At 36.2% G+C, this 27,642-nt stretch overlaps 1 pseudogene; it reads left to right on the top strand.

Moving 5' to 3' along the window:
• The first annotated feature begins 20,181 nt into the window (after positions 1 to 20,181).
• On the top strand, positions 20,182 to 20,695 carry LOC116751959 (annotated as a pseudogene).
• Positions 20,696 to 27,642: the final 6,947 nt, after the last annotated feature.

Below are 27,642 nucleotides of genomic sequence, written 5' to 3'. Positions count from 1 at the left end.
TAGATTCACTGGTGGTAGAAATAGTCCTGAAAGCATCATTAACAAGTTTGGCTTCTACCTCTTTTCTGTTACTTCCTAGCTGTGTGACCTTAAGCAAGTTGCTTAAATTCTCTGATCTTCACTTTCCTTACTTGTAAACTATGGTAAACGTTGATCTCCCAGCCTCATAGACTGTTCTTTATAAACAGATGAGAGCAAATGATAAACAAAAGTATGACATCGTAAAGTATTAGATGTGTTATTCATGGTATTTCAAACATTAAATATCACCAGTCATCACTGGAAGTCATTGGGTTCTAATTATTTTATTAATCTATTTTATCTTAATAGCATTCAGTTATAGATTTTCTCCCCTAAAAGTATAGGACAGGGTTATTTTAAGATAACATTTCTACTTGAAGGAACTATGGGCACTGCAGGGCTGTTCTGGCATGTGATATTGAGGAAATTATGGGGACAAATTTGAGGCTTTGGCCACTTTCTTGAGATCCTTGTGATCAGCCACTTACAAAATAGAATGATAGTCCCTATACTGTATACACTGTTGAGAGAGAGTAAGGATAATGTTAGTGGAAAAGAAATATTGGTTGTCATTGCTTTGTTGCCTGTGTACATTTGGTGAAGAAAGGAAAAGTAAGGAGGAAGGGAGGGGTGATATTAGTTAGAGTGCTTTCCTGGCAAATGCATTTTGTAACAGAGGGTATTTACTTTGCTAATTTTCTGTTTTATGATTTGTGCTTTATAAAGCCCATTCATTTCTAGTGCTTTGCAAAGTTGCAAAGAGTATTTACTAAAAATGTAAATAATAAATTCATGTATTATAAGAAATTGAGAACTTAACGTTACAGAAAAACTGCAGGGTCACAGAATGTTATGAGGATATGTTTAGACTAGAAGATAACATTGGGATCACACTTATAGAGTAAACCTTATGTGTACTGATGTATTGTAAATTAAAAAAAGGTAGATGCTGTTACGGATAATATGAATGGTCTATTTTTTATTTAGAATTTTTCTGGGAAAAATATCCATGATCTTTACCAAGAAACCTGTTATTCTGTTGATCTGGCAGCAAAGTGTGACTCATTTGATTTTTTACATGATAAGGGCAAAAGTGTCTGGAAAGCTTTAAGTCTATATCATGGTACCTTGGGAGTCAGGAATAACAGAATTTCACAAGTCAAATGAGATAGGCACCATAATGTCAATATTTGTGTACTGATAAATGTGAGTTGTGAAACTTGGCTCCAGTAACAAGATGCTTTAGGGCTTTGCACTTTAAAATTACATTAGTAATGAAAACTAATGAATACAAAATTTCTATTTTTTTAAAAAAAGTCCTACTCAACTTCTACACTTTTTGAGAAAACTAACTTTAGATAGTTTTGGTAACTGCTGATTAAATATTTGAATCTGGTTTTGTGCACACAGAGCACATTTTATTCATTACATTAACCACACAGTAAATAAATGAATACCACAGTCATTTACTTTGCTTAGTGTAACTAAAAAGTTAAGTATTAAGTGTGCAATAAATATGTAGAAATGGAAAAGTAATGAGGAATACTATGTACAGAAACACAACATTTTTGTATCTGACCATTACATTTTTCTTGAAATTAAAACTGAATAATCCTAATTTTATTTCTTATATAATTAGATAAAACCTTTTGGTTTCAAATATAATTTTCATCATTCCTTAATTTTCTTGAACTATTTGTTTATTATTCCTTCTATTTGTAAGTCAAAACTTGTGCTTAATTGTCCTTGTTGATAAGAACATTTTTAAATATTGAGAGAAACTTTAATTGGCTGTCAGTGACTTCAGATCTTTTTCCTTTTGATATAAAACTATTCTAGGTATTATTACAAATGTGAAGGTAAACAGCTAAATCACAATTTTAACCTTTACATAGAAATAAGGTATTACCTGAGCTTCAATCAGAGTTGTTTTCCCTTTTTTTGAATGTTTTTTACATATATTTGGTGGGTATGTATTAAAAGGAATGAGAAGTATGCCTTTGGTAGACACCAGGGCATACGTAGATTGTTTTAGTCTTCCATTAAAACAAAAAATTAGAATTTCAGATGACATTTTCAATGATAATTAAATTTCATATTTTTTGCCTTAAATAAATTTGTTATTTTTCACATAAAAATGGGAAAGTGAGTTATTTGGAGGGAAGGTTGGTAGCTATAGTTACTAAGTACAAATAAAATGATGCAAAATTAAGTAATTTAAACATAACATAAATCTAAAATTATATTGTTGATAACAACATATTCAAGACCTCAAAACAAATTTGCATGTAATATTTTATTCTGTGTAGGAACCACAGTTGATGAACTTTCCTTTAGGCTCATTATGTAACTAAAAGACATGTCAGGAAGTTGATGCTTACAGAAAAGTTACAGTTAGACACATTTCCTTATTTATTTTCATTGGTAACCATTATTGGAATATAACACATATATGGTATGTACCTTTTCTGCAGTAATTATGAAGAGCTGTGGTTCAGAAGGCCTTTTTGTTTCAAACATTTATAATACTTTTAAGAAAATGTGAAGTAAAAAGCTCCATGTTTGCTTTTCCTTTCAGGTTGAGAATTGGAAAATTTAGCCTGGTATGAGGTCAATGATCAGAATATATTATGTTTTAAAAATTTCCCATGGAATAGAAATGGAAATGATTTAGTATGAAAAATATATTTCAAAACCATTTGACAGCGTATGTCCAAAGTAGAGGTGAACTTTTGGTTAAAATAGTGAATCTTAAGCTTTAGGGACCCTAGCTTGAGTGGGCTTTTTTAAAGGCTGACATTCTGGAAAAAAGGACCAAATTAGCTTTCCTGTCTTCATACGAAATGATATTTCAAATGATTGATATTTTAAGAAGTGGTTAAATAGTATAGAGCCAAAAAAATACGAAAAAATGTATTATGGCGATAGACAGATAATAAAAATATATTTGTCTCCATTTTTGTGAAGTTTTTGTTGTATTTTTCAGCTTTTAAAAATCTATAATTTGTTGTGATTTCTTTTCTAATTTTAAACAAAGTTTTACTTTTTTACAAAATTTTATGTTTGTTAATTTTTTCATTAAAGAGAGGCCCCCATATTGTAAAATTTCAGACCTCCCAAAGCCCTCACACCAAAGAAGGCTCTTTGCTGTTGATAGATTTAAGAGTAATGTAATTTTCAAAGTCAAATTCAAGGATGAGTTATATTTATTTATTTATTAAAAAAATTTTTTCCCCCATTTTATGGGTTGTCTTTTGACCTTCTGTTTTTAAAAATATTTGTTTATTTATTTATTTATTTATTTATTTTTGGCTGTGTTGGGTCTTCGTTGCTATGTGCGGGCTTCCTCTAGTTGCGGCAAGTGGGGGCTGCTCTTCCTTGCGGTGCCTGGGCTTCTCATTGTTGTGGCTTCTCTTGTTGCGGAGCATGGACTCTAGGTGCACGGGCTTCAGTAGTTGTGGCACGTGGGCTCAGTACTTGTGGCTCGCGGGCTCTAGAGCGCAGCTCAGTAGTTGTGGCGCACGGGCTTAGTTGCTCCGTGGCATGTGGGATCTTCCCAGGCCAGGGCTCGAACCTGTGTCCCTTGCATTGGCAGGCAGATTCTTAACCACTGCATCACCAGGGAAGCCCTATATTTATTTTTAAATAGTTTAATTTATGTGGATTTTAGTTGTCCAATGTAGTACCAGATAGGCCATTTTCAAATCAATCTCTTTGATATCACCATGAAACACATACCTTTGTTTAGAAAAGTAAACAGAAGAATTATTTCACATTGCAGCTTCAAGTTCGTATACTATTTTTCCTAATATAGATATGTTGTTTGTTTTTCCAAAAGTAAGATATTTATTTTGATAATTAAGGGTGATATTTTCTGTTTTTATTCCAAGTTAAGTTCCTTCACCTTCTTTTACTCCCTATTTTACTTTTTCAGTTTGAAATTTTAAGAAATTTTCAGGAATTTCTTTAAGAGTGTAAAAGGTTTTCACGAAATGCAGAGGAACTAGTCTTCTTGAAAAGGCAGAGTTTTTCAAGTTCCAAGTGTAAGAATCCTTTCTCTGTTTTGAAACTTATATTAAGAATATTCATAGGCAATCTGTGACTTTCAAATGTTCCTTCTCTTATATTGTTAGTCAGAGAATTTCTAACCATTGCATTTCACCTGTGTCTCTTTTCATTTCTTTAAATAAAGTATTTATTGTCATTCTAAAGAACATTATCGTGGTGCTGTACAATTTTTAGGCTAGCTTGCTAAGATGGGGAAATCTCTGCAGTATCTTTAGGATCTAAGCACACATTTCCTTACTAGACTTTTTGGAGGCTTTTCAAGGTAGTTGGGGCCCACAGCCAGACTGCCTGGGTTTAAATCCTGGCTCTGCCAATGGTGAATTTTGGCAGATTATTAACCTGTCTATGCGTCTCTTCTTCGTCTGTAAAATGCCAATAATAATCAGACTCTTAAGATAGGTTAATATATAAAAAAGTGCTTTTATAGTATGCGACATGCAGTAAATACACAATAAATGTGAGCTATTATTATAATGGCTCAAGAACAATAGATAATTTGGGGACCTTTCATTCTCAATAGGGGATAGTACCGGGCCTCCTTTCTTTCCAGGATGCTTCGGGTACGTTTGGAACACCGATATCCATTGTGTACATTGTTTAACCTGTCATGCAGTCAGTCACACATAAAGGATTTGATCATATTTGGGGAGACCTTTAAAAGGCATGATTAATTTTGAAAATGATTTATTGAAGATAGTTAGTATAACATTATTACATCTTCCAAGCTTGTGTGAAAGGAAATCATGGATAGGATTTGGATTGAGAGCTGGGTTGTGACACTAATCATTGACTCATTTTAAACATCTCTGCTCCAAAATGTTTTTTTGTAGAAATTTCTGGTGTAAAATCCTGTTCTCTAATTCTTTGTCTATTCAGTTGCATTTCTGCTTAGTTATATCAGACAGTTTCTTAAGTGAGAGAGTTATTTTTAAACCCTGTTATGTGAAGACAAATTATTTGGCAGTAGACAAAAATGAGGTGACCGAGTTGGGGGGAAGAAGGGATTTAGCACTTACCAGGTAAGTTTGGAGGAGAGGGTGGGAGAGGCTGGAGGTAGAGCAGTGATGGAATTTGGGTCAACTGGATGGATAAAAAAATAGAAGGGCTTCTGAAGTGCTTGCTAATTGCAAGTTTAGAGTAGTAAGCAACTTCTGCAAATGTCAGGAAAAAGCAGAAGGGATGTTCTAAGAGTTATTCAGGAAGAGTTTCATTTCTTCTGTGGTGGTGCTGCCACATCTGATAACTGCTGGTGAAGAGGGGATGAAAACAAGCCAGGATTGATGTAAGCCTAGCCAATTTGGATTCCATGATTCCATGAGTATAAGTAGTTTGTGTGCTAAAATTCCTCATGTCCTGGTCAAAGAATCTTTGCATTCAAAACAAGTGACTGAGAATTTTACAATATGGTTGAATCTCAAGATGCAAAAAAACTATGGTTCCCAGTTCCTTTCCTAAAGAGCAGTTTAATCATTTGCTTATGGAAAATCAACAGAGAGAGGCAAACCAGAAACTTCTCTTGGCAATTTCCCTTAATAGTTCATTAAAACCTCTCATCCTGCTATCTTGTGACATATTAGTAGATCTGTAAATATTTAAGACATTTATAATGTGTAAATATTTAAGACATTTATAATGTGTAAATATACCATGGTACCTTGGAGTAAGACAGAAATGGGAGGGACATGTCTAATTATGAAAGTCATGTGAGATAGCTGGTAGATATTTGTTGAGGAAGACAAATGCCATGTTACACAAAGAAATCTTCTGCATCATATAGTGTGTTTAGACCCACATTGTAAAATATTCTTCTGTGTATTTTCTACAAGTCTTCTACAATGTCGACTCTAGGCTAAGAACATATAATGCTCTATGCTGTTTTCATCCATTTGCTTTAGGCTTGGGTTTGTACTTCCTGTTATCTCTCATTTTAGGAAGTAGCCTGAAGCAACCAGATCTTTGTTGCTGCCAACCCTGGAGAGGGAAAAACAAAGGAAATAGTTATATAATCTAAGAAGGGAATTTAAAGAGACCAACAGTTTTTAAGCTGCTTTTTTTCCTCTCCTTTCCTTCTCTCCCTCCCTCTCTTCTTCTCTTTTTTCCTTCCTTCTTTCCCTCCCTTCCTTTCTCTTTTTTCCTTCCTTCCTTTTTAAAACCTGGAACTGTTTAAGTTTATATGGAACCCTAACAGATTAGAGAAAGTCAGCTCTGGTGGAAACATGGATGAGGCAGTGCCCATAACTCTTCCTGGTTGTGGTTCTGGGGAGAATAATTTGAAAACAACTGATGAATTATATTAAAAGCAGAGACCAGAATGTTTAAACAACTCGATTCGGCTTCTGACTTTGACTCTTGGGATGATGTGAGCAGGCTGAAAACTCTTCTGGTAATAGGGAAATTCTTGACATGGATTGCCAAAATAGCCATTGAAATTTTAAATTCTCTTGTATTTCTTACTTGCTTTTAAACTCCCTAAATATTGAGTTTGAATATGGTAGCAAAATTATATGTGTCAGTTTTGTTAGCCACTTTTCTTTATAATTTAATATAAGATCATATGTATTTTACATACACATGGTTCTGTTGTTTTAGTAGCTGGGAAAAAGTCTGGTAGATTTAAATCTACACATTTTAAGAAAACTAAAAACTTTCCATTTTCTAAGACAGACCTTTATTTCATGATTACAGTGCAAATAATTGATTAAAAGTTTATAAATTAATATACCAAAAATTAAAGAGTTTACCAAACTCTTGAAAAATTCTAAATTTATTAAAAAAAATTTTTAGCACTTCTTATACCAAACTTATTTTCTATTTTCTATACCCTACAGAAGAACATAAACCTGAAATTAGCAGGACAGTATGTATATAACGACATTACATTATTATGAAATAGTTATCTGCTCTAGAGAGCTCTTTTTCCTCTAGAGGGCAATGCTTTACTTTTACATCACTAATCCAGAGAAAAATTTAAGAACAGCTTTTTTTCTTAAGAGACAAAAATGGTTCATTTTGCTCATTCTCTTTTAAAATATATTGTATAGCTGAGACATTTAACATGCTTTTAACCAGAAAATATCCAAGATAATTAGAACTTTCATAAACTAATATTTGATTTGGATTTTTAGGGAAGATTTCTTTGGCTTTCCTTTTTTATTTTCTGAGAAAGCATTAGAAAAAGCTTGACCTATACTCTAAAGTTAGATATAATTGGGTTCTCTTTTTTAAAAGATAAACTTTCTTTCCCTCTTAAAAAAAACATTTTGACTTAAGGTTCCAGATTTGTCACTTGACTTGCTAAAAAGCAAACAAAACAAAAAGAAAAACCGAAAATTAGAACTAAAAACTCAGACTCTCCTCTTTGTTCTACTTTCCTATTTGTGTTTTTCATGCTATTTAAAATTTTAGGTGATTTCTCTTGTGCCATAGCTTTCTTTTTTGTGGTATTTCCACAAAACAAATGGATTTGTTAAGAAAACAAAAACCTTCTCCACCCCCTTTAGCACACTCTTACTCTACCCTCCTTAAAAGTGAAACCAAAATATATTAGTGTGGTAAACTGAACTCTAAGATGGTACTTAAGATTTCTGGCCCCTGTGCATATATACCTTCACCTAGTTATTCAATCAAATCTAGGTACTGCTGTGAAGGAGTTTTGCAGATGTAATTAAGATCCCAAACAGTTAATCTTAGAGAGGGATTATCTGGGTGGGCCTGACCTAATCATATGAGTCCTTTAAATATGTGGTTAGAGATCAGAGACAAGTCAGACAGATGTGAAATGTGAGAGGAATTCAATTTGAGAGAGATTCTCCTTTGGTGGTTTTGAGATGGAGGGGTCCGTGGCACAAGGATCTGGAAGTATCCTTTAGATGCTGAGAGTGGTCTCCAGTGGACAGCCAGCAAGAAAACCAGGGCCTCAGTCCTACAACCACAAGAAACTGATTTCTCCCACAACCCCATGAGCTTGGAAGTGGACCCTGAGCTCTGGATGAGAAAGAAGCCAAGACAACACCTTGATTTCAACTTCATTAGACCTTGAGTAGAGGGCTCAGTCAAGCTGTGTGCAGACTTCTGACCTACAGAACGGCAAGACAATAAACGGGTGTTGTTTAAAGCCTCTGAGTTTGTGTTAATTTGTTATGCAGCAATAGAAAACTAATACAATCAAGGTAAATAAATTCCTTTAACACTGTGCTCACAGAGTTGGCTTGAAAAGTGGAAGCTCTCATATGATATGATACTGAAACAGTAGTGTTCAACATTTGAAGATCTGCTATCCTTGTTATAGTGATAGTTTGCTGGCCAAAATCCATGCTCCCTTTTTCCTGGTACCATTCCCTACTGGGTTGACTTCCTGCCTAACTTCAGAGGTGAGACTCAGCTTAATCTATTAGAGTATACCACCTGAAGACAGCACATGTATTCTAAACTGGTCCATATGAATAAAACAGAGGAGGATTTTGGTGAGAATGTTGGGGCACATACTCTCTTTTCTCCTCTGAGCTTGGCGATGTGAGTATTGAGATTTTTGGCTATTGAAGCTCCAAGGGAGAACCTGGAGTTTTGAGGAGGCTATTATATACAGCCTAAAAATTAAACTAGAGGAAGCAAAGCTAAGAAAAGGATTCTGATGAGGTTTGAGGATGGCGTCATGCTGTATGTGAATATAAACCTATTCTTGACTGTTCAGTTATATGGGCCAATAAATCTTCCCCTTCCGTTAAAAAATTTTTTGTTTAAGCCTATTTGCATTGAGTTTCTTGTTTCTTGCTACTGAAAAAATATCTACATTAATAGACCAGTCATAATCTTTTTGATTGTCATGATACCATCTTTCCATAGAATATGTTCTAGACTAGTAAACTCTCATCATCTGGATATATTTTCTTTTGTCTTTGTCTAGTTTTAGGTCTAGAGGTAGAAATCGGTGAAAAAATTATAATAAAATGTTATAAATTTATTGTTTTTATATTTTAATCCAATTGAACAATTCAGGAAAATAAGTATTGTGGCTCCCATAATATTCCTATTGTAACACATATTTTCAGACTATTAACTTATTATTAGCTTCGTCTAAAACTTGTCCTTTTAGAAATTATGTCAATAAAGTAGAAACCATTTTGTTTAAAGGTTATGTTTCAAGTTAGTGAAAATGTAAACCATACAATTCTCATTAATTTCCATTATAATTCTATTGACTGAAACATGTTAGAGATAGTTGCACATGAAAAAAATAATTAATATTTGCCCTATGTAAACATGAAAACAGTTGGTTTGTGTTGCTAAAATTAGTATTCAGTGCCTCTTCATAATCACAATCTTACTAGCAGAAGTGAAGAGTCAGTGATACAAAATGTGATATTGCAAGCATAATAGTTCCTCTTTAATAATTTAAAGTACTTTGAAATGTGTGTATTTTAAATGTGTGTGTGTATGTGTGTGTGTGTGTGTGTGTGTGTATTGAAAACTGTGGGTTTTCATTTATTTGTTTACTTGCTTTTTATACTTTAGGGTCTTGTCTTTTACTTGCAGGCATTAATTTTCCCGGAATGTAGTTGTGATAACAGACCTCCCTGGTCTTAAGGTTTTCTTAGATGAGCTAGCCCTTCTAGGAGGGTATCTTAAATATTAGTGTCTTAGCAGGTTAGAGTTGACTTAAATAAAGTATAGCAAAAAATACTTCCATTTTTTTTTTTTTTTTTTGCGGTGCGCGGGCCTCTCACTGCTGTGGCCTCTCCCATCGCGGAGCACAGGCTCCTGACGCGCAGGCTCACTGGCCACAGCTCACGGGCCCAGCCGCTTCGCAGCAGGCGGGATCTTCCCGGACTGGGGCACGAACCCGCGGCCCCTGCATCGGCAGGCGGACTCTCAACCACTGCGCCACCAGGGAAGCCCTACTTCCATTTTTATAAACACTTAAAAGTAATTTGGGGATGAGTAAAATGTACATGAGATATCAGGTATTTTTAGATTTCTTAAGGAAAGACCACAAAGGAAATTTCCAGCATAAGAGATACATACTTTAAATATATGAATTTCAAAATGGAATTTAACTATTCTTATAAGAGGAGGTAGAATACAAGTTGAGTGAAAAAGATCAATTATTGATATAGGAGGAGCCTACTAGTTTTTTTTTTTTATTGCAAGGATGGACTTATAAAGGAAGCTTTAATTTAAAGAGGAAATCTAGGGTGGATTGATCTTGAGTGGCATGACTGAGGGGAAGTATGGTAATGGATATAATTGAGAACATGGAAAGGAAGGGCAGAGGAGGAGCAGAAATGACACCTAATGTGTGTCTTTTATATCAGGGAAATTGCATAAAGAGGTAAAAACCCATAGCCAAGAGAAAAACATGCTAAATATTTACTGTGGTCAGAGAGCAAGGGGTCATTGGCCAAGTTAATGGATCAGATGAAATGGATGTTGTATTAGTTTGCTAGAACTGCTGTAACAAACTACCACAGACTCGGTGTCTTAAACAATAGAAATTTATTTCCTCACAGTTCTGGAGGCTAGAAGTATGAGATCAAGGTGTAGGCAGAGTTGGTTTCTTCTGAGGGTCTCTCTTTTGTCATCTTCTTCCAGTGTCATCACATGGTCTTTCCTCCGTGTGTGTCTGTGTCTTCATCTCTTCATATAAGGACACCAGTCATATTGTATTAGGGTCCATCCATATGACCTCATTTTACCTGGATTACCTTTTTAAGGGCCCTATTTGTAATACAGACACATTGTGAGGTATTTGGGGTAAAGACTTCAATATGTGAATTTTGCAGGGGTGCAGGGGTTATGATTCAGCCTACAATAGACATGTTTACTTCGAGTTTGCTATGGACCTAGCCTAATATGGTGGCTGTGGGAATTGAAGGGAATAGCCTGGCCAATAAAAAGAAGAATCATTAAGATGAATTATTTAGAATGCAGGATAGATACATTTTTTTAAACTTTTGTTTTTATTTGAACTTTTGAAAAAAAGGGAAAACCGTGTTTTGAATAGGGAGCTATATTTGAACACTCACTGAACATCAGAATGATAACTTTTCTAAGAAAGCACACTCTCTAGTAGGTAATATTATAAAAATGTGTGAGTTGTCAATGGAAATAAGAGAAAAAGAGAAGAGAAAACTTAGCTCCATGGGATGACTTTAGTGAGGAGTGCTGTTAAATGTCTCAGATCTTTGTAAAAGCAGGAAAATATCTGGGATTGTGGAATGCCACCTAAACTAAGACAAGAGAAATTATGAAATGCTGGCCAAAGAATCATTGAGAAGAGGATTTGTCAAGAAGGAAGTCATTGATATCTTCAAGGCAATACTTTCTTTTGTAGTGACACTGTGGGTGTGGGTTGCAGTCAGTGTATGTTGAGATGGAAAGGTGTTGTAATTAGGGGGAAGGGGTTCAATTTTATCCTTCACAAAATTCATCACTATCTTTTCTGAGTTGTCTAATACACTCAGTTGTTATCTATAGCTTACCAAACATTTTGAGCTATGCTTATATTTCAGGAAAGCTATAGCTCATACTTAAATGATATTTAATGATCAAATTGTGATTGAACCAAAAGCTGCAGTTGTGCTTTTCAGTGGTTACCTCAAAATTCAATGCTTGGATAAGCAGAAAGAACATAGAAATCTTTATAGTCTCTAATTTTTTGGCTCCAACTCTTATTCAAATCTGTTTCCAGGACCTTGGGGCTAAACATTTATACCATGTTCATTCCCTTGAATAAGTGGCAGTATAAATCTTATGGTAGAATCAGTTCAGATGGAAAGTACCAGAGCCAGGTATGGGATTACTATTCTGAGAGTGGTGAACTAGAGCCAAGGTCTTTAGGGAGGGGAGACCCCTGTGCTAAGACATGTCCATGATGGAGAAGACTTTCTCCAGCTGAGAGCGATGCTAGAGGTCCTGCTGGTATGGCACTTTTTCTTTAATGAGAACAAATTAACTCTTCCTGGAGATGATTTTTAAAAATTATTATCTGATTTTGTTGTACTGTAAAGTATCTTCAGTAGAATTATTTCCTTCTTTTAATTTTCACTTTTATATTTTATTCATTCACTCCACCAGTTTTGTGGAGTGTGCCAGGCACTGTTCTACATGCTTGGTGAACAACTATGAATACCTCTGCCAGAGTAGAGCTTATATTCTAGCAGAGAAGACAAATAATGATCAATATGATAATATATTAATATATTATAGTTACATTAATTAATATATAGTTTATTAATTTAAAGATATTATATATAGTTAATAAATAAGAAAAAAATGCACCCTGCTAGAAGGTGATAAGTGCTATCACCTTCTTTGATCGCGAATAGGCATACTTTATATTTTCCAGGTAAACCTGTTGGCAAACAAAATATATGGTATAAAGTTATAATAGCCAATTTTATAACTATGAGCTAATGAAACTTTGTGATGCTATTTAATGTTTATATTTACCCCCTGCAAGCAATTGATTTTCAAATTTAGTAACTTTCTTCCAAATAATGTAGCTTGCATCTATTAGTGTGCCTTTTAAAATCACCAAGTCATTTGCCCAGTCTTCTGGTTAACCCGAACCTCTGTTCCATGAGATCTTTGAACATTGAGGCCTGATTGAAGGCTCAGGGTGCTTTTGAAAATTCACCAAGTATAATTCTCCCTTCACCTGACAAGAAATCGGGCAGATAAAGCGTCTTTGTTTTTCCTGGAGTCATGGTACAGCAGAGCCTTTACTGTTCTGCCCTAAGAGAAAATTGTTGCCTGTCCAAAAAGGGAAGGAAGAGGAAACAAGGATAGCTCTACCCAAGTCTTGCATTTCTCTTTTTCTCTCCAGAGTCTATGTGTGCATTCTATTTCGAAATATTTCTATTAGAGAAAACAAAAATCCTGATTCTCAGTGTCTTGACTGGGAAAACAAATGTACAATTTGTAATCTGTTAGCTCCGTAAAGTTGAAATCACTGGGGACAGATGTATTTCAGAATTCAGATTTTTTTGCCTTTTTTACCTTTTTAGTACCTGTGCCAGATATTTGCTTTGCAATGCTCTTCATTTAAAAATTTTAACCCCAGTTACTGGACTTTAAGATTATTAGTGGTTTTTTACTTGGGGCTTATAATTCTTAAGAGACATCTTTTAGCAAACTCAATTAGCATTTTACTATTGAGCCATGAGCTTTTATACCTTCTAAACAAATACTGGAAGACAACTCAGCATTACTAGAATTTGTAAAACATTAGTATATATGTATATATATAGACACATACATACCTTCAACATGTAATTGAAACCTTGTGTTGCTCTACAATGTTTATATTTACTCTCTACAAGCAGTTGATTTTCAAATTTAGTAATTTTCTTCCAGATAATGTAGCTTGTATATATATGAGTGTGTGTGTTTGTGTGTGTATGTGAATATATATACACATATATATGAATTTATAAATATATATATCAGTTTATAAATATCCTAAAAGGCTTAGCTAATTTAGGTATAACATATTGAGTGGGTAAAGTAGGAAAAACCAAATAATTTAATAGTTATTTAATTAGTTTATCAAAGAATGCGTATTGTTTTGGTGAACAGTCAAACATGAGTACTTTTCCCCCAGATTCAGTTACATTAAATAAAAAGAGTAATTTTTTTTTTACTCTTTTAAGAATTTGTGCAGTTAAGAGTAAAAAATCATGTATGCCTAAGTAAGTAAGTCAGAAAGAGGAAGACAAATACCATATGATATCACTTATATTTGGAATCTAAAATATGATACAAATAAACTTATTTATGAAACAGAAACAGACTCACAGACATAGAAAACAAATTTATGGTTATCAAAGGGGAAAGGGAGTTGGAGATGGATTAATTAGGAGTTTGGGATTAGCAGATACAAACTACTATATATAAAATAGACAGACAGGACTTCCCAGTGGCACAGTGGTTAAGAAACCACCTGCCAATACAGGGGACACGGGTTCGAGCCCTGATCTGGGAAGATCCCACATGCCGCAGAGCAACTAAGCCCATGCGCCAAAACTACTGAGCCTACGCTCTAGAGCCTGTGAGCCACAACTACTGAGCCCATGTGCCACAACTACTGAAGCCCACATGCCTAGAGCCCATGCTCCACAACAAGAGAAGCCGCTGCAATGAGAAGCCCGTGCACCGCAACGAAGAGTAAGCCCCCATTTGCCACAACTAGAGAAAGCCTACGCGCAGCAACGAAGACCCAATGCAGGCAAAAATACATAAATTTATTAAAAAATTAAAAAAAATAGACGACAAGGTCCTACTGTATAGCACAGGGAACTATACTCAGTATCCTGTAATAAACTGTAATGGAAAAGAATTTTTTTTTTTTTTTTTTTTGCGTTACGTGGGCCTCTCACTGTGTGGCCCCTCCCGTTGCGGACCACAGGCTCCGGACGCGCAGGCTCAGCGGCCATGGTTCACGGGCCCAGCCGCTCTGGGGCATGTGGGATCCTCCTGGACCGGGGCACGAACCCATGTCCCCTGCATCGGCAGGCGGACTCTCAACCACTGCGCCACCAGGGAAGCCCCTGGAAAAGAATTTTAAAAATCATGTATGCAAGAAACTTTTGGGAGCAGTAGTAATTTTATAGATTAGAAGACAAGAAGAATATGTTCTCATTTACTTAGAGTTTGGGTCCTTGGCTTTCACGTCATTCTAGATAATTCTAACCACTGAGTGTTTATGTTTGCTAATGAACTTTTAGCCTTTAAACTGAGATTTGTCTCTGATCTTCAGAGAAGTTCCCAGATGTTCCCTTATCATAAAAGTTGGTATCTGAGAAACGTTTTCAGAAAATATATCTCCTCCACCAAGTCTTCTATTTTCTTTAAAGTAATTCAAGCAAATAATATGGTCTATTAAATTGTTTCATCTTAATTCAGGGACAAAAGAGGAATGCTGCTCTGGAGGTCGCCAGTATATACCAAATATTTTCTTCTCCTTTGCCAAGTGTGCAGTTCATTGTTTGGTCACCTGTGTCTGTCAGTTTAGCACATTGAAGGCAGTTCTCAGCACCCTCATTCTTCTCTAAATCTTACATGGAAGCTTCAAATATTGTCTGGCTCATTATTTCCCAATGAAGGTTAAGCCCTTGACTGTCAGACGGAACCCTTCGCTAATTAGAGCCCTTGCTTTGGCACTGAACATGTCATGTCTGTGAGCCTTCCCACTGCGATCAGGGGCACGTTGCTCGCTCGCATTAAGTAAGTGTCCAGTGCCCACAGATCTCCGGGAGAACTGCTTGCTATTTTCTACATGACAAATTTTTAGCTTGCTAAAATTCTAACTCCTCTTTAACAGGCATGAAGTAGAATTGGATGAGGTATTCCTCAGTTCACTAAGAAGAGTTTGCTTAATACTACCCTGTTTAACCTCTTCAGTTTTGATGAAGTTGAATCCACACTTGAATAATGAAAGTGATACTTTCAAATGTGGAAAAAATAGTAAAATTTCCCACTCTTTAAAAAATAAATGTGTCAGTATATCTGTTACATAGTATTTAACTTCATGTTAGGTTAAAAACCATCTTGGTTCTTTTTGATTTAATTAAAAAGGATAACTCAAGATTGGTTCACACTATTAAAATGGTATCATAAAACTACATTACTTCCTTTGATTCTATCTTTGCTTCAAGAAATATATAATTTATGGTTCCTTTTTCAGTTGATAGGGTTTTACCAGCTGCATGGATAGAAAGATTGAATTGACGGGCAGGTTTCATGCCTTTGAATTGTCAAAGAATGCTTTTGGGAGTAAGTCAGGATTCTTCATTAGTATTCATAGGAGTGCTCCCATGTCTTGTGTTTGATCACTGCTTCTTGCTTCCATATCGAGCTTTCCTCGGTTAGAGCAGGGAGCTGGCCCGACTGATGCAAGTGTCTTGGTGTTTGATTTCTTTATGGGTTAGCTTTTTGAAGAAAATTCTCTACATGGATATAGGCCATACTCTTGTATTTGGCTAGTTGATTCATGGGTTAATTTTAGACACAAGACTAGCTCTACAAGCTTAGTGCATTTTTCTTTTTAAAAGAAAGTACATTATAGAAGTTAAAAAAAATTATAGCTCACTTATTCTTGGGGAAATATACTATGTAAAGTTATTCATGTTTCATGACTGTAATGAATGTATTGAGATTTCATTATACTTACTCTATAAACAAATTAACATTTTAATTTTGGAATTTCTGATATTTTTAGTTTTAGTAGCTGATCCCCTCATATAGGAATTAAATGAAGGCAGAAAAAGCACATAAAGCTTCAAAGTGAAAAACAAGGTATAATAAGTGTCAGAGTTGTTGAAGGCCAGAGGAAAACAATTTTCTTTCTCACTGAGAAGCTCTAGGAAATAGTTTATAGAAAGTTGGAAAATTATTTAAAAATCCATACTTATTGTTTAACTCAACAACTTTTAAATTTCTTTATATGTGTTCATGTTTCTTTTAAGACTGCTGTAATAAAGATTCAGTGACTTTTTAAAGTATAAAATCAGTTATAATCCATCAGATGGATTAAAACTGTTTTAAAATATTTGCTTCTCTGGGAAAAGGATAAATCATTAGGTTTACATATTGGGCTCTTAGTTTCTGTACTGCTCTCTGTTTACTTCACTAGTATTGGGACTCTCTTACCAAAAATTTATATTTGGTATATATATACATATATACTCTCTTGGGGGCGGGATAGCGTGAGAGGAGCTTTTTAAAAGTTTTTTTTCTCTTGATTATAAAGAGATAAATATATATATATATATTTTTGCGGTACATGGGCCTCTCACTGTTGTGGCCTCTCCCGTTGTGGAGCACAGGCTCTGGACGCACAGGCTCAGCGGCCATGGCTCACGGGCCTAGCCGCTCTGCAGCATCTGGGATCTTCCTGGACCAGGGCACGAACCCGTGTCCCCTGCATTGGCAGGTGGACTCTCAACCACTGCGCCACCGGGGAAGCCCAGAGATAAATATTTATTGTACAAATTTTATAAGAAAAAAGAAGGGAAGAAACCCCACCAGTAATCCAATACCCCGAGGCAAGCAATAGATATTGGTTTATTTTCAAACTTAGATAGACAATTACTTTTTGTCTTTTATGAATAGTTAACTCATGTTTCTAGCTCATTTAACCATTAGGGTTTTAATAAATCTATTTATATGAGATAAGCATATATACATTTATTTACTTTATATGAGCAAATTATTCATCTTTTAATTTTCTTCATTAATTTTATGGTGACAAAGCCCATTCTGTGATTTATATTCACTATTATGGTTTTTTTTGGCTGTTAATAATTAGTTTTTAAATTTTTCATTGCTTTTGATTTATTTTAAATTACACAAATAATATGTGAATATAGTCTTGGAAAAGATTCAGATGTACCCTTGTAAGTTCTCTTTTTTTATCGTTTCCTGTGACAGTCTGTCCCCTACTAGATTTTAACCATGGTTACCAGTTTCATGTGATATTTTCCTTTGCATTAGTGTATGTATTAGGATTTTGAGTGGGGTTTTTTCTGTTGCTCTTGACTAGGGGACAAAACCAAGGACACATTGGACAGCCAGTATCTCATATTCTAAAGAGAGCTGGAGTGAGACAATCCCTCCAGGACTCAAACCAGATCTGCATCTCCCCACCATATACTAGCCCCTTCTTCTAACTATTGACTCCTCTGGTTTATATAAGAGAACTCTATGGAGAGAGGAAGGCAGGGCGAGAGAGAGGAAGGTTATATTTGGCTCCCAAGTGAATTGCTTGTAGAGAATGGGGATTCTGCAAGAACAGTTGGCTTGCACCTGACTGACTGATTTACTCCCTGTCCTGTTGGAACAGGAGAACTGGGGAGAGACAATGAGCAGAGACAGGAGGCTACAGGAGTCAGCCTGTATTCCTGTATTTTATAGGAATGGCAGCCATGTGTGAGCATCCTGTGGGACAACTGGACATGAAGCCAGATGAATGGGTTTAAGTACCTTATCAGAAGGTGTTCTCCTGGATGAGGAGAACGCCGCAGCAAGAGGTGGTGAGGGGACCCACTTTATATACCTATCCTGTACCATGGGGGCAGGGAGTGTGGCCAGAGAGGAGGGGGAGTGGGAAGAAGGTGGAGCCACCCTAGGTCTCCCAGGGTTTGGATCTATCACCTTTAGTGAATTATCCTCTCTCTCACCACTGATATTTTTGAAGCTTTATATCAAAATTTTAAATATACTAAGACTAATACACTATATAATATCTACATTTTAATATTTAAAATATACTATGATCAATATATTTAAAATATGCTATTAATCAGGGGTCCCCAACCCCTAGGCCATGGACCGGTACCAGTCCACAGCTTGTTAGGAACTGGGCTGCACAGTAAGAGGTGAGTGGCAGGCAAGTGAGCGAAGCTTCACCTGCTGCTCCCCATCGCTCGCATTATTGCCTGAGCCACCCCCTGCCACCCTGGTCCGTGGAAAATTGTCTTCCACGAAACCAGTCCCTGGTGCCAAAAAACTTGGGGACCGCTGCTATTAATCAATTCTTCATGTTATTTTAAAATTTAGAACAATTTTAACTATACTTTGCCCATTTGTTCTTGCAGATGAATTTAGATTCCAAAACAAAATTCCTCAGGATTCATTTACATTTTGGCCCCTTCTGTATTTGTTTCTCTTCCTCCATAGTAAGAAACTTGACTCCCATTATCATTACTATGTCCTTGTTCAGCATTACTTGCTTGTTCAACCCCCCAGTATGTAACCAGTGTCATTGTTTCCTGTGTGGATGCCTCACACCACAACCCGTGTTCCAACACCCCAGGCCAGGTCTTAGTGTCCAGCACTGAAGGGGCCTGGCCAGAGTCTCCTTAACACCCATGCAAGTGCGTTTCTCACAGTGCTCAGACACACTTCACATCACGCCCCCGGCATATAAGCCCTTTGTCTGTCTGTGTAGGCTCAGACTCCTGCTTCTAACTGTCACCCCTTTTGTCCTCCTCACTGGCTTAGGTACTCTGATCCCCACATTGGGTCGCCACTCTTGCATAGATGCCCTCATCACGCCGCTCAGGCTCAGACCCTCTCCAGGGATGCCCTCCTCAGTCTGCTGGGCTCTGAAACCCCATCCAGGGTGCCACTCCACTCCAAGTGGCCACCCCCTCTCCCAGCTAGAGCTCTGATGCCCTGAGTTCAGTGGATGCTCTCTTCACTCTCTTTGGGCTCTGACTTCACACTGAGCTACCACAATCCATGGACTCCTTCCTTTCTCTGCTGTGCCTCTGATACCATGTACTTCCTGCAGGGACTCCTGTGTCACTCCACTTGGCTTCCTACTTCCTGCCCCAAGTCAACCCCTCACATGAATGCTTTCCTCACCTCACTGACTCTCAGGCTGGGAACCCTCCTACCTGGATACCTTCCTCACCCTGCTTGGGTTTTACACCTTGATGCCAGTCTTGTTCTGCCCCACATGATAATGGTCTGAATTGTTCAGAAAAGAAAGGAAGAAGGTGAAAGGGGAAGGGAAGGAAAGGAAATGTATTTGATTTTTTTTATCTTCCTTTCCTCCAAAAGTATTTATTAAATGCAATTAACAGGCGAATAAGATTCCTGCCTTACAGGGGTTTGCTTTCTATAAGTGGGGACAAGCATGTAAAGATATTATTATCATAGTGCAGTATGCTACCACAGAGCTTTTCCCTAGGATGCTGTAATGGCAGGTTGGAAGGACACCTATTCCAACCTAGCGGAGTTAGCAGAGGCCTTTGGGAGGTGGTGGTGATAAGGGAGTTTCATCTATAAGGGACAGAAGAATCTAAACAGGTGAAGAGGAGGCCAGGGTAGGTTGATGAACCCACACTAACTTTTGTATCAGATTCTTTAGAAATTGAAGTAAGCATCGTATTAAAAGTGTTAGGATTACTAGGAAAACAGAAGTAGATTTATTTAAAAGCCTTTGTTAATGAGAAAAATGTCATTACACGAAGAGTTTGGACTTTCTCTGCCTTTCTGCAAAACAAGGAAATTGGTTTAAAAATGAATTCATGCCTGTTCCCGGATGGCGTGTGGGGCTGTCGGCTGACAGCTGACCCTACCGCCACCAACATGGAGAGTTTGTACCGAGTCCTGTTCTTAGTGCTCAAATGTCCCATCCTGAAGCTGAAGAAGCCGCCCTGGGTGCACATGCTGTCGGCCATGACAGTGTACGCTCTGGTGGTGGTGTCTTACTTCCTCATCACTGGAGGAATCATTTATGATGTTATTGTCAAAACTCCAAGTGTCAGCTCCATGACTGATGAATGTGGGTATCAGAGACCAGTAGCTTTCTTGGCCTGCAGAGTAAATGGACAATATATTATGGAAGGACTCACATCCAGCTTCCTGTTTACAATGGGAGGTGTAAGGTTCATAATCCTGGACTGATCCAATGCACCAAACATTCCCAAACTCAATAGATTTCTCCTTCTATTCATTGGATTCATCTGTGTCCTATTGAGTTTTTTCATGGAGTATTCATGAGAATGAAACTGCCGGGCTATCTGATGGTTTAGAGTGCCTTTTGAGAAGAAGTCGGTGGATACTGAATTTGCTCCTGTTAATGAAGTTTTCAAGGCTGTACCAGTCCTCTGATACGAAATATGGAAAAGGATGAAAAGCAGCAGAAAAGAAACATCTAGTGAAAACGTAGGAAGCGTATTATAGCTTGGACTAGAATGTCTTCTTGGTATCAAAGAGACAAGCTTATCAGTATTTTTCCCTGCTGTCCTATACTGACATACCAACGATGTTAAGTGGCATTTTCTTCTTTTTTTTTATTTCTTAAAGAAAGTATACTTCATTTCTACAACTATTATATTGAGTAAAGTGATTATTTTTTACAAACCCCTTAAGAAAGTGAATTCATGCTGCTTTGAGGGCCTGGAATCTGCCTGAATATGAATTACTACAAACACAAAAAAGAATTTTAAATGAAACCCTAAATATTTGATAATGGGAATGCTTAATTTATTCTTGGAGTAAGTATGACAAACCTCTGAATTAAAGGGAAAGGGAAGTTATTCTTTATATATAGAATGCTTTTCTGTTTCTTTTAAATTTTAAAAAATCAGTATTTTTTAAAAAGAATATTACTGGAGAGAGTTTTCTCCCACTTTGGTGCCCTTGAACTTGCCTCTGTGACCCACAATGTAGGGCCAAGAGGTTTGACCTGGGGAGGACATCATTCAATAGGCATGAGAATCAATGGTTGGGTAAGAGCTTTTTGTCTGATGAGAGGCTTAAAATTGGGACTAGAGATTCTATCCTGTGTGGATTTTTTGGGGATACATGTTTAGTTCTCTTAACTTGACTTTTCTATGTATATGAATTAGGGTGTGTATGTTTTTCCTGAAAGAAAACTTATGCTTAAAATAGTTTACTAAAACAAAAATTTAATGAATTATGAAATATTTTTCTAGCCTGAGAAGACATAAATACTTCTAATAATGATTTTGCAAAGCTGAGCATAACTGGTTTATAGAATGTGTTCTGTGTTTTTGTTTATTTTTAGAGTACATTGAAATTGGATGTTCATTGTGGAGCGAAGCAGGAAATTTTGGTGGTCCCAGTTTGTTGGAAAGGCCCAGGTGGTTGAGGCCCAGTTCTGCTGTTCACAAACTATATGATCTTGGGCTAGTTACTTAATATCTCTTAATTTCAGTTTCCTCATGTGTGTGTTGTGAATAGTAATATTGAGAAAAATTATGTCTTTTCCCCATAGCATGTTATGTTGTTTGTAAATTACTAGACTGAATGAGCTGTAGACTTAATCCAGTTTCTCCACAAAAATTTCATGTGCAAAATAACCTTTTTTTTAAGGAAATTACTCTTAATGCACCCAGTTCTTTACAATGAGTAATTTTTGGAATTAAGATAATTTTACTCATGCAGAAGATAAAAAATAAAACTTCCTTCAAGCCAACACATTAAAAAAAACAAAACAAAACTGTACTGACTCCTCAGTACTAAGGAATCACAGGAGGAGGTATAATATTTTTATCTCTAATGCAAATGTTGATTACATAGTAAGAAATAACTGTTGTTTGTTAATAGATTTGCCTGAGAATGTTGCTTAAATTACATAATATTATCTTTTAACTGCTCCTGAAAATAGTGGCAATGCTCCCTCTTTGTGTTCTGAGATTGCTTATGTAATATAAGACATTACATTAAAAAGATAACCAGTTGTGAGAAATCTGAGTCTGTTAAATCAACAGTTATAATACTTTACAAAAAATCTAGTCTAATCATCATATTAAGGGTCAAGGCCACAACACTTTTAGAAAAATGATTTTGAGTTGTAAGAATTTAGGGTTCATTCCTGTTATTTCTTTGGGAAACAGTTTCCTTTTTACAAATAAAGCTGCTTGTCTAGCTACTGAAAAATCTTTTATTTAGACAATTGTCTTTTAAAATATTTCAGGTCACAATGTATCATTTCAGTTTCCATGGCTGCTTTTATGGTAAGTGTTTCTGCTAAAATGCTTTAGCAAGTGGAAATGCTATCAAACTTTAACATTAAGTAAATCTAGGCATATTTTTAAACAAAACCTCTGCAGATTTAGTTTGATTTTTAAAAAAACAAATGCCTAACTTTTAAAATTAGAGCTTTTTACTAAGAAAGCATGCATTAAACTGCTTTTTTTCTCTTTGAAATTATTTCTTTAGTCTCAAAATACCTGACCAAATTATGTGCTACCCATAAACCTCAGAAAAAAGTAAACTAATTCAACATTTTAAGAAAGCATGTCCTCCAAAACTGTATAAAAATGTAGTAAACCTCCCAGAATACACGATTTAAAAGGATTGTCTCACTTTAAGATTTAGAAAAGTTATCTTCCCTTTATGTATCTCCATAAAGAATTAGAGATTTATAACTATAAAATATTATTTTTGGGGTCACCAGTAATTTTATATTTGTGGGGAGAGGAATTAAATGCATGAAATTATGAGATAGACACATAGATAGATTAGTATTCACCATCGTTAGCTCCTTGTTTAGAGAAAACATTCAATAAATATCTGTTGAATGAATGAGTTTTAATGACAAACTATATTAATTATTTTTATCATATCTAAAGTGTGTTTTGTGAAAGCATAAATAATATAAGTAATATAGTTACATCATCTTGATGACCAAAAGACAGATAAGCTCTTCTAAGAACGATGGCTGCCCTGTGCTGTGAAGTTTCTTTTCATAAGACTATATGTGTTACAGTAATTTGGGTTTTGTGTGTTAGTGTGTGTAGTTGTGGGTGTTTATAGGACTGTTTATAGTTATGTTTTTCTTCCTGGAATATAAAAATTTGGTGGATAACTTTTAAAATTATTGTGAAATGGGGAAGTTTGGTAAGTTTCTGTGGAAAAAAAATTTCTTATGCTGCTTTTTTGGAAAGTTCCCAGAAATAGCATTTAAACAAGTTCTTTAGGAAAAACAAGGTGATTATAAGTAAGGAAGTTCTGGGCCAAAGGCCTATGGAATTCCCAGTAGATGAACGATTGTTCGCTTTATGGCTATTTTCTATGGTTTTAAAAAATAATGACAGTTATTTCTCAGCACATTATTTATTTTGCCTGAAATATTTTTTCCTACATTTTTAACTTTTAGTACTTGGGGTGATGCTGAGGTACTGATTTTGAATCATGTTGTTTTAGCTTCTGTGCTTCATATTTGAGTTGGCAGGTAGGGGTGACTTTGGTGACCTGGCTTTCTATTAACTGTGTCAGTTTCATGCCAAATGTTGACTTCCTTGATTCTGATCCTGTCTTGGCCTCATGACCTCAATTTCTGCCTTAATCGTTTGCCTGACAATTGAGCATTCTTAGGCTATTCTTACTTCAGTTAGCCTGGCGATAGCAGTTCATCAGTAAGGGCCCAAATCTCCTGCCTGATATCTAGAAATAAGCTTCTTTACCTTGTTATTTGGCCATAATGAATTCTCAAATTGCCCATGTAGAATTTTTTACATGGGCTCTTTATTTTTCACTTTTCACGTGATAATCCTCAAAGGAATTGATACTTTAGGAAATTTCATATATAACTAGCAAATTGTTTTCCAAGTGTTGCTCTGTAGATGTTCCAGAGGAGAAAGTTCCTGGGTCATAAATATGTGAAAAACACCGTACTGTTTTCCTTTTCTCTTAAAAATACATGGTACTCATTAGCTCTACAGTGAAGAGATCTGTTAAAATATTTACTCTAGTATTTATGAGAGACCGAGCGTTGGCTCTTGTTGACAAGCTTTGAAGCCATTTTTCTGTTCCCCAGGAAATCTTGTTCCTTAGGAGTAAGTCTGAAGTTTCTGCAGTGTCCATGTTTGAGGTTTGTGCTCCACTAAACTTATACTCTTGGCAAATGTCTTTCCCTCTATTGTTGGAGAGAATTGGATGAGGGCGGGTGGAGTATGTTGGGAGGATGAATTACGTACAAGGGGCTGGGTTAAATGAGTGAAGTAAATGGCTTGCTTTTTTCAGTTTGATTGGTGAGTAGTCCTGGTGTCATTCCTCCAAATAAAAGCCTGGGCAAGCTCCCATGGATAAGGTCAGTGGCAGGTGGCAGAGACACCAAGAAGCAACTATGTTATCTGAGAGTCTCTTTGCTGAGCTGGCTTTGTGCTCGTGAACAGGGACTATAGAGGTGGCTGCATGAGTATGAGCTGAGGAGTATGAAATTGTGAATAGGGCTGATTAGCCAGATTTTCTAAAGCTGGAAGGACACTTTCATTTTATCATTTAGTACATTTATTCTACTACTTTGCCTTCATCTTCCACCTGCTCTTGATAGTGGGGTGGTGATGGATGTGGATCCTTTGAATAACCCAGAAAGTTTCTTGGTGAATCTAGACTCCTGGGATAATTTTTAAAAAATCATTTAAATTATTCTACAATTAAATAGTGTAGTTTTTCCAAGTTATTTGACCTTAGAATTATTTTTTTTTTTGTGCTTAACACCTTTTACATCCCACAGAACCAGTGTATTATGAAGCACATTTTGAAAATTCTTATATTCAAAGTACCTAGATATACTTGGGGCTCATTTTGTGGCTTAACTAAAGTATAGGAGATATGGTTTTTGGTTTTTTTGCGGTACGCGGGCCTCTCACTATTGTGGCCTCTCCCGTTGCAGAGCACAGGCGCCGGACGCACAGGCTCAGTGGCCATGGCTCACGGGCCCAGCTGCTCTGCGGCACGTGGGATCTTCCCGGACCGGGGCACGAACCCGTGTCCCCTGCATTGGCAGGTGGACTCTCAACCACTGCGCCACCAGGGAAGCCCAGGAGATATGTTTTAAAGTGAGCATTATTTCTTTTTTTAAAATAATTTGTTGGAGTATAGTTGAGTTACAATGTTGTGTTAGTTTCAGGTGTACAGCAAAGTGAATCAGTTATATATATATATATATATATATATATATATATATATATATATATCCACTCTTTTTTAGATTCTTTTCCCATATAGGTCATTACAGAGTACTGAGTAGAGTTCCCTGTGCTATACAGTAGGTCCTTATTAGTTATCAGATTTTATATATAGTAGTGTGTATATCTCAATCCCAATCTCCCAATTTATCCCTCCCCTCCCCATTCCCCCCTTGGTAACCATAAGTTTGTTTTCTGTATCTGTGACTCTATTTCTGTTTTGTAAATAAGTTCATTTGTACCATTTTTTTTTAGATTCCACATAGTGATATCATATGATATTTGTCTTTCTCAGTCTGACTTAACTACACTCAGTTTGACAATCTCTAGGTCCATCCATGTTGCTGCAGATGGCATTATTTCATTCCTTTTTATGGCTTCGTAATACATTTTTGCTTACTATTAATACCCGGGTAGAAATTCATGAAATCGATTAGTAATATCAATATATTGAGTTTGTAGTCATTGAATTAGTTGCCTGTTATTGCTCTAACAAATTGCCACAGATTTGGTGAGCTTAAAACAGCACAAAGTTATTATCTTATAGTTTTGGAACTCAGAAGTCCTAAAATCAAGGTGTCAGCAGGGCTGCATTCTTTCTGGAAGTTTTGGGGAAGAATTCATTTTCTTGCCTTTTTCAGTGTCTAGAGGTCACCTGCATTCCTTGGCCTGTGTCCCCTTCCTTATATCACTCCAGCCTCTCCATCTCTCGATTGCTCTTCCTCTGTCCGAATCTGCCCCTCCTGCCCCCTCTTATAAGGACCCTTGTGATTATATAAACCAGTCCAGGCAGAATAATTTCACCACCTCAAGTTCCTTAATCACATCTGCAAAGTACCTTTTTTTTTTTTTTTTTTTTTTTTTTATGCGTTACGCGGGCCTCTCACTGTTGTGGCCTCTCCCGTTGCGGAGGACAGGCTCCGGACGCGCAGGCTCAGCGGCCATGGCTCACGGGCCCAGCCGCTCCGCGGCATGTGGGATCCTCCCAGACCGGGGCACGAACCCGTGTCCCCTGCATCGGCAGGCGGACTCTCAACCACTGCGCCACCAGGGAAGCCCTGCAAAGTACCTTTTGATGTGTAACATTCATAGGTTTCTGGGATTAGGACATGGACGGTTTTGGAGGGCCATTATTCTGTCTACCATAGACATATAGTTCCATGAAGTATAAAACTACTAGTCTCTGATTTAAAGTATCTAATGGTAAATCATTTCATCATTGGGAACCAAACAGTCTTTCTTACAAATTTTTTTAAGGAGCATCAATTGCTAAAAATTGCACATGGGAATATTATTATAGAATATCGTTACTGGGTGTTCTTTGTCTTAAGTAGGTATACTTATTTAATTTTGCTGGTATCAAGACATCTTCCCCCTAAATATGGCAGTAGAAATCTCTGAAATATAAGGACATTCTCTCTCCCCTCAATAGCCTGAGTAATAGTGTTCTCATTTACAAGCAAATATAAGGAAACTGTTACAAACCCTAGCAGGAGGAATATATTAGATAAAAACTAAGTTTTTTTTGAGAACATGATTATTGCTGTTAATCTTACAGATATCAAATAATATAATTCACCTCTTTCTACTGACTGCTAGGATGCTTAGAGCAAATTTATGACCCACACTTAGCACTGATGTCTTTATTTTTTTTTCTTACAATTTCTTTTATTTTTTTCCTAGTTCCCTCATTTATTATTTTTTTTAAATCTCAATATACTGTATATATCTTTATGTCTTACCTCAAATCTTTTTTGGAATTAAGCCACGTATATACAAATAAGAAAACATTTCCTGTTAGTACTTTGGAATACTGTTTTCTGAGGAAGCATGTAGAAACTTTATCCTTACAAGTTTCCTAATTAGTTAGAATGCCATCAGTTTGAGTTCCTCTTATAGAGGATTTAAATATCTATTGGCATTTACCCTGATTCCTCTTACTCTCTTACTGTCAAGAATAATGGAAATACGAAAAAAATTATTTTGCTCTTGGGTTATATTTTATATTTTAAAGGAAGAGAAGAACTTCTGTAGGATCACTGAAGTCCAGTGACTCTTATTTGACTCAAAATATTCAGATTCACTAATGAAAAAAGACACAAAT

Source organism: Phocoena sinus, chromosome 3 (assembly GCF_008692025.1).
Source record: "Phocoena sinus isolate mPhoSin1 chromosome 3, mPhoSin1.pri, whole genome shotgun sequence".
NCBI lineage: Eukaryota > Metazoa > Chordata > Mammalia > Artiodactyla > Phocoenidae > Phocoena > Phocoena sinus.
This window is presented reverse-complemented; position numbering and strand designations above follow the sequence as displayed.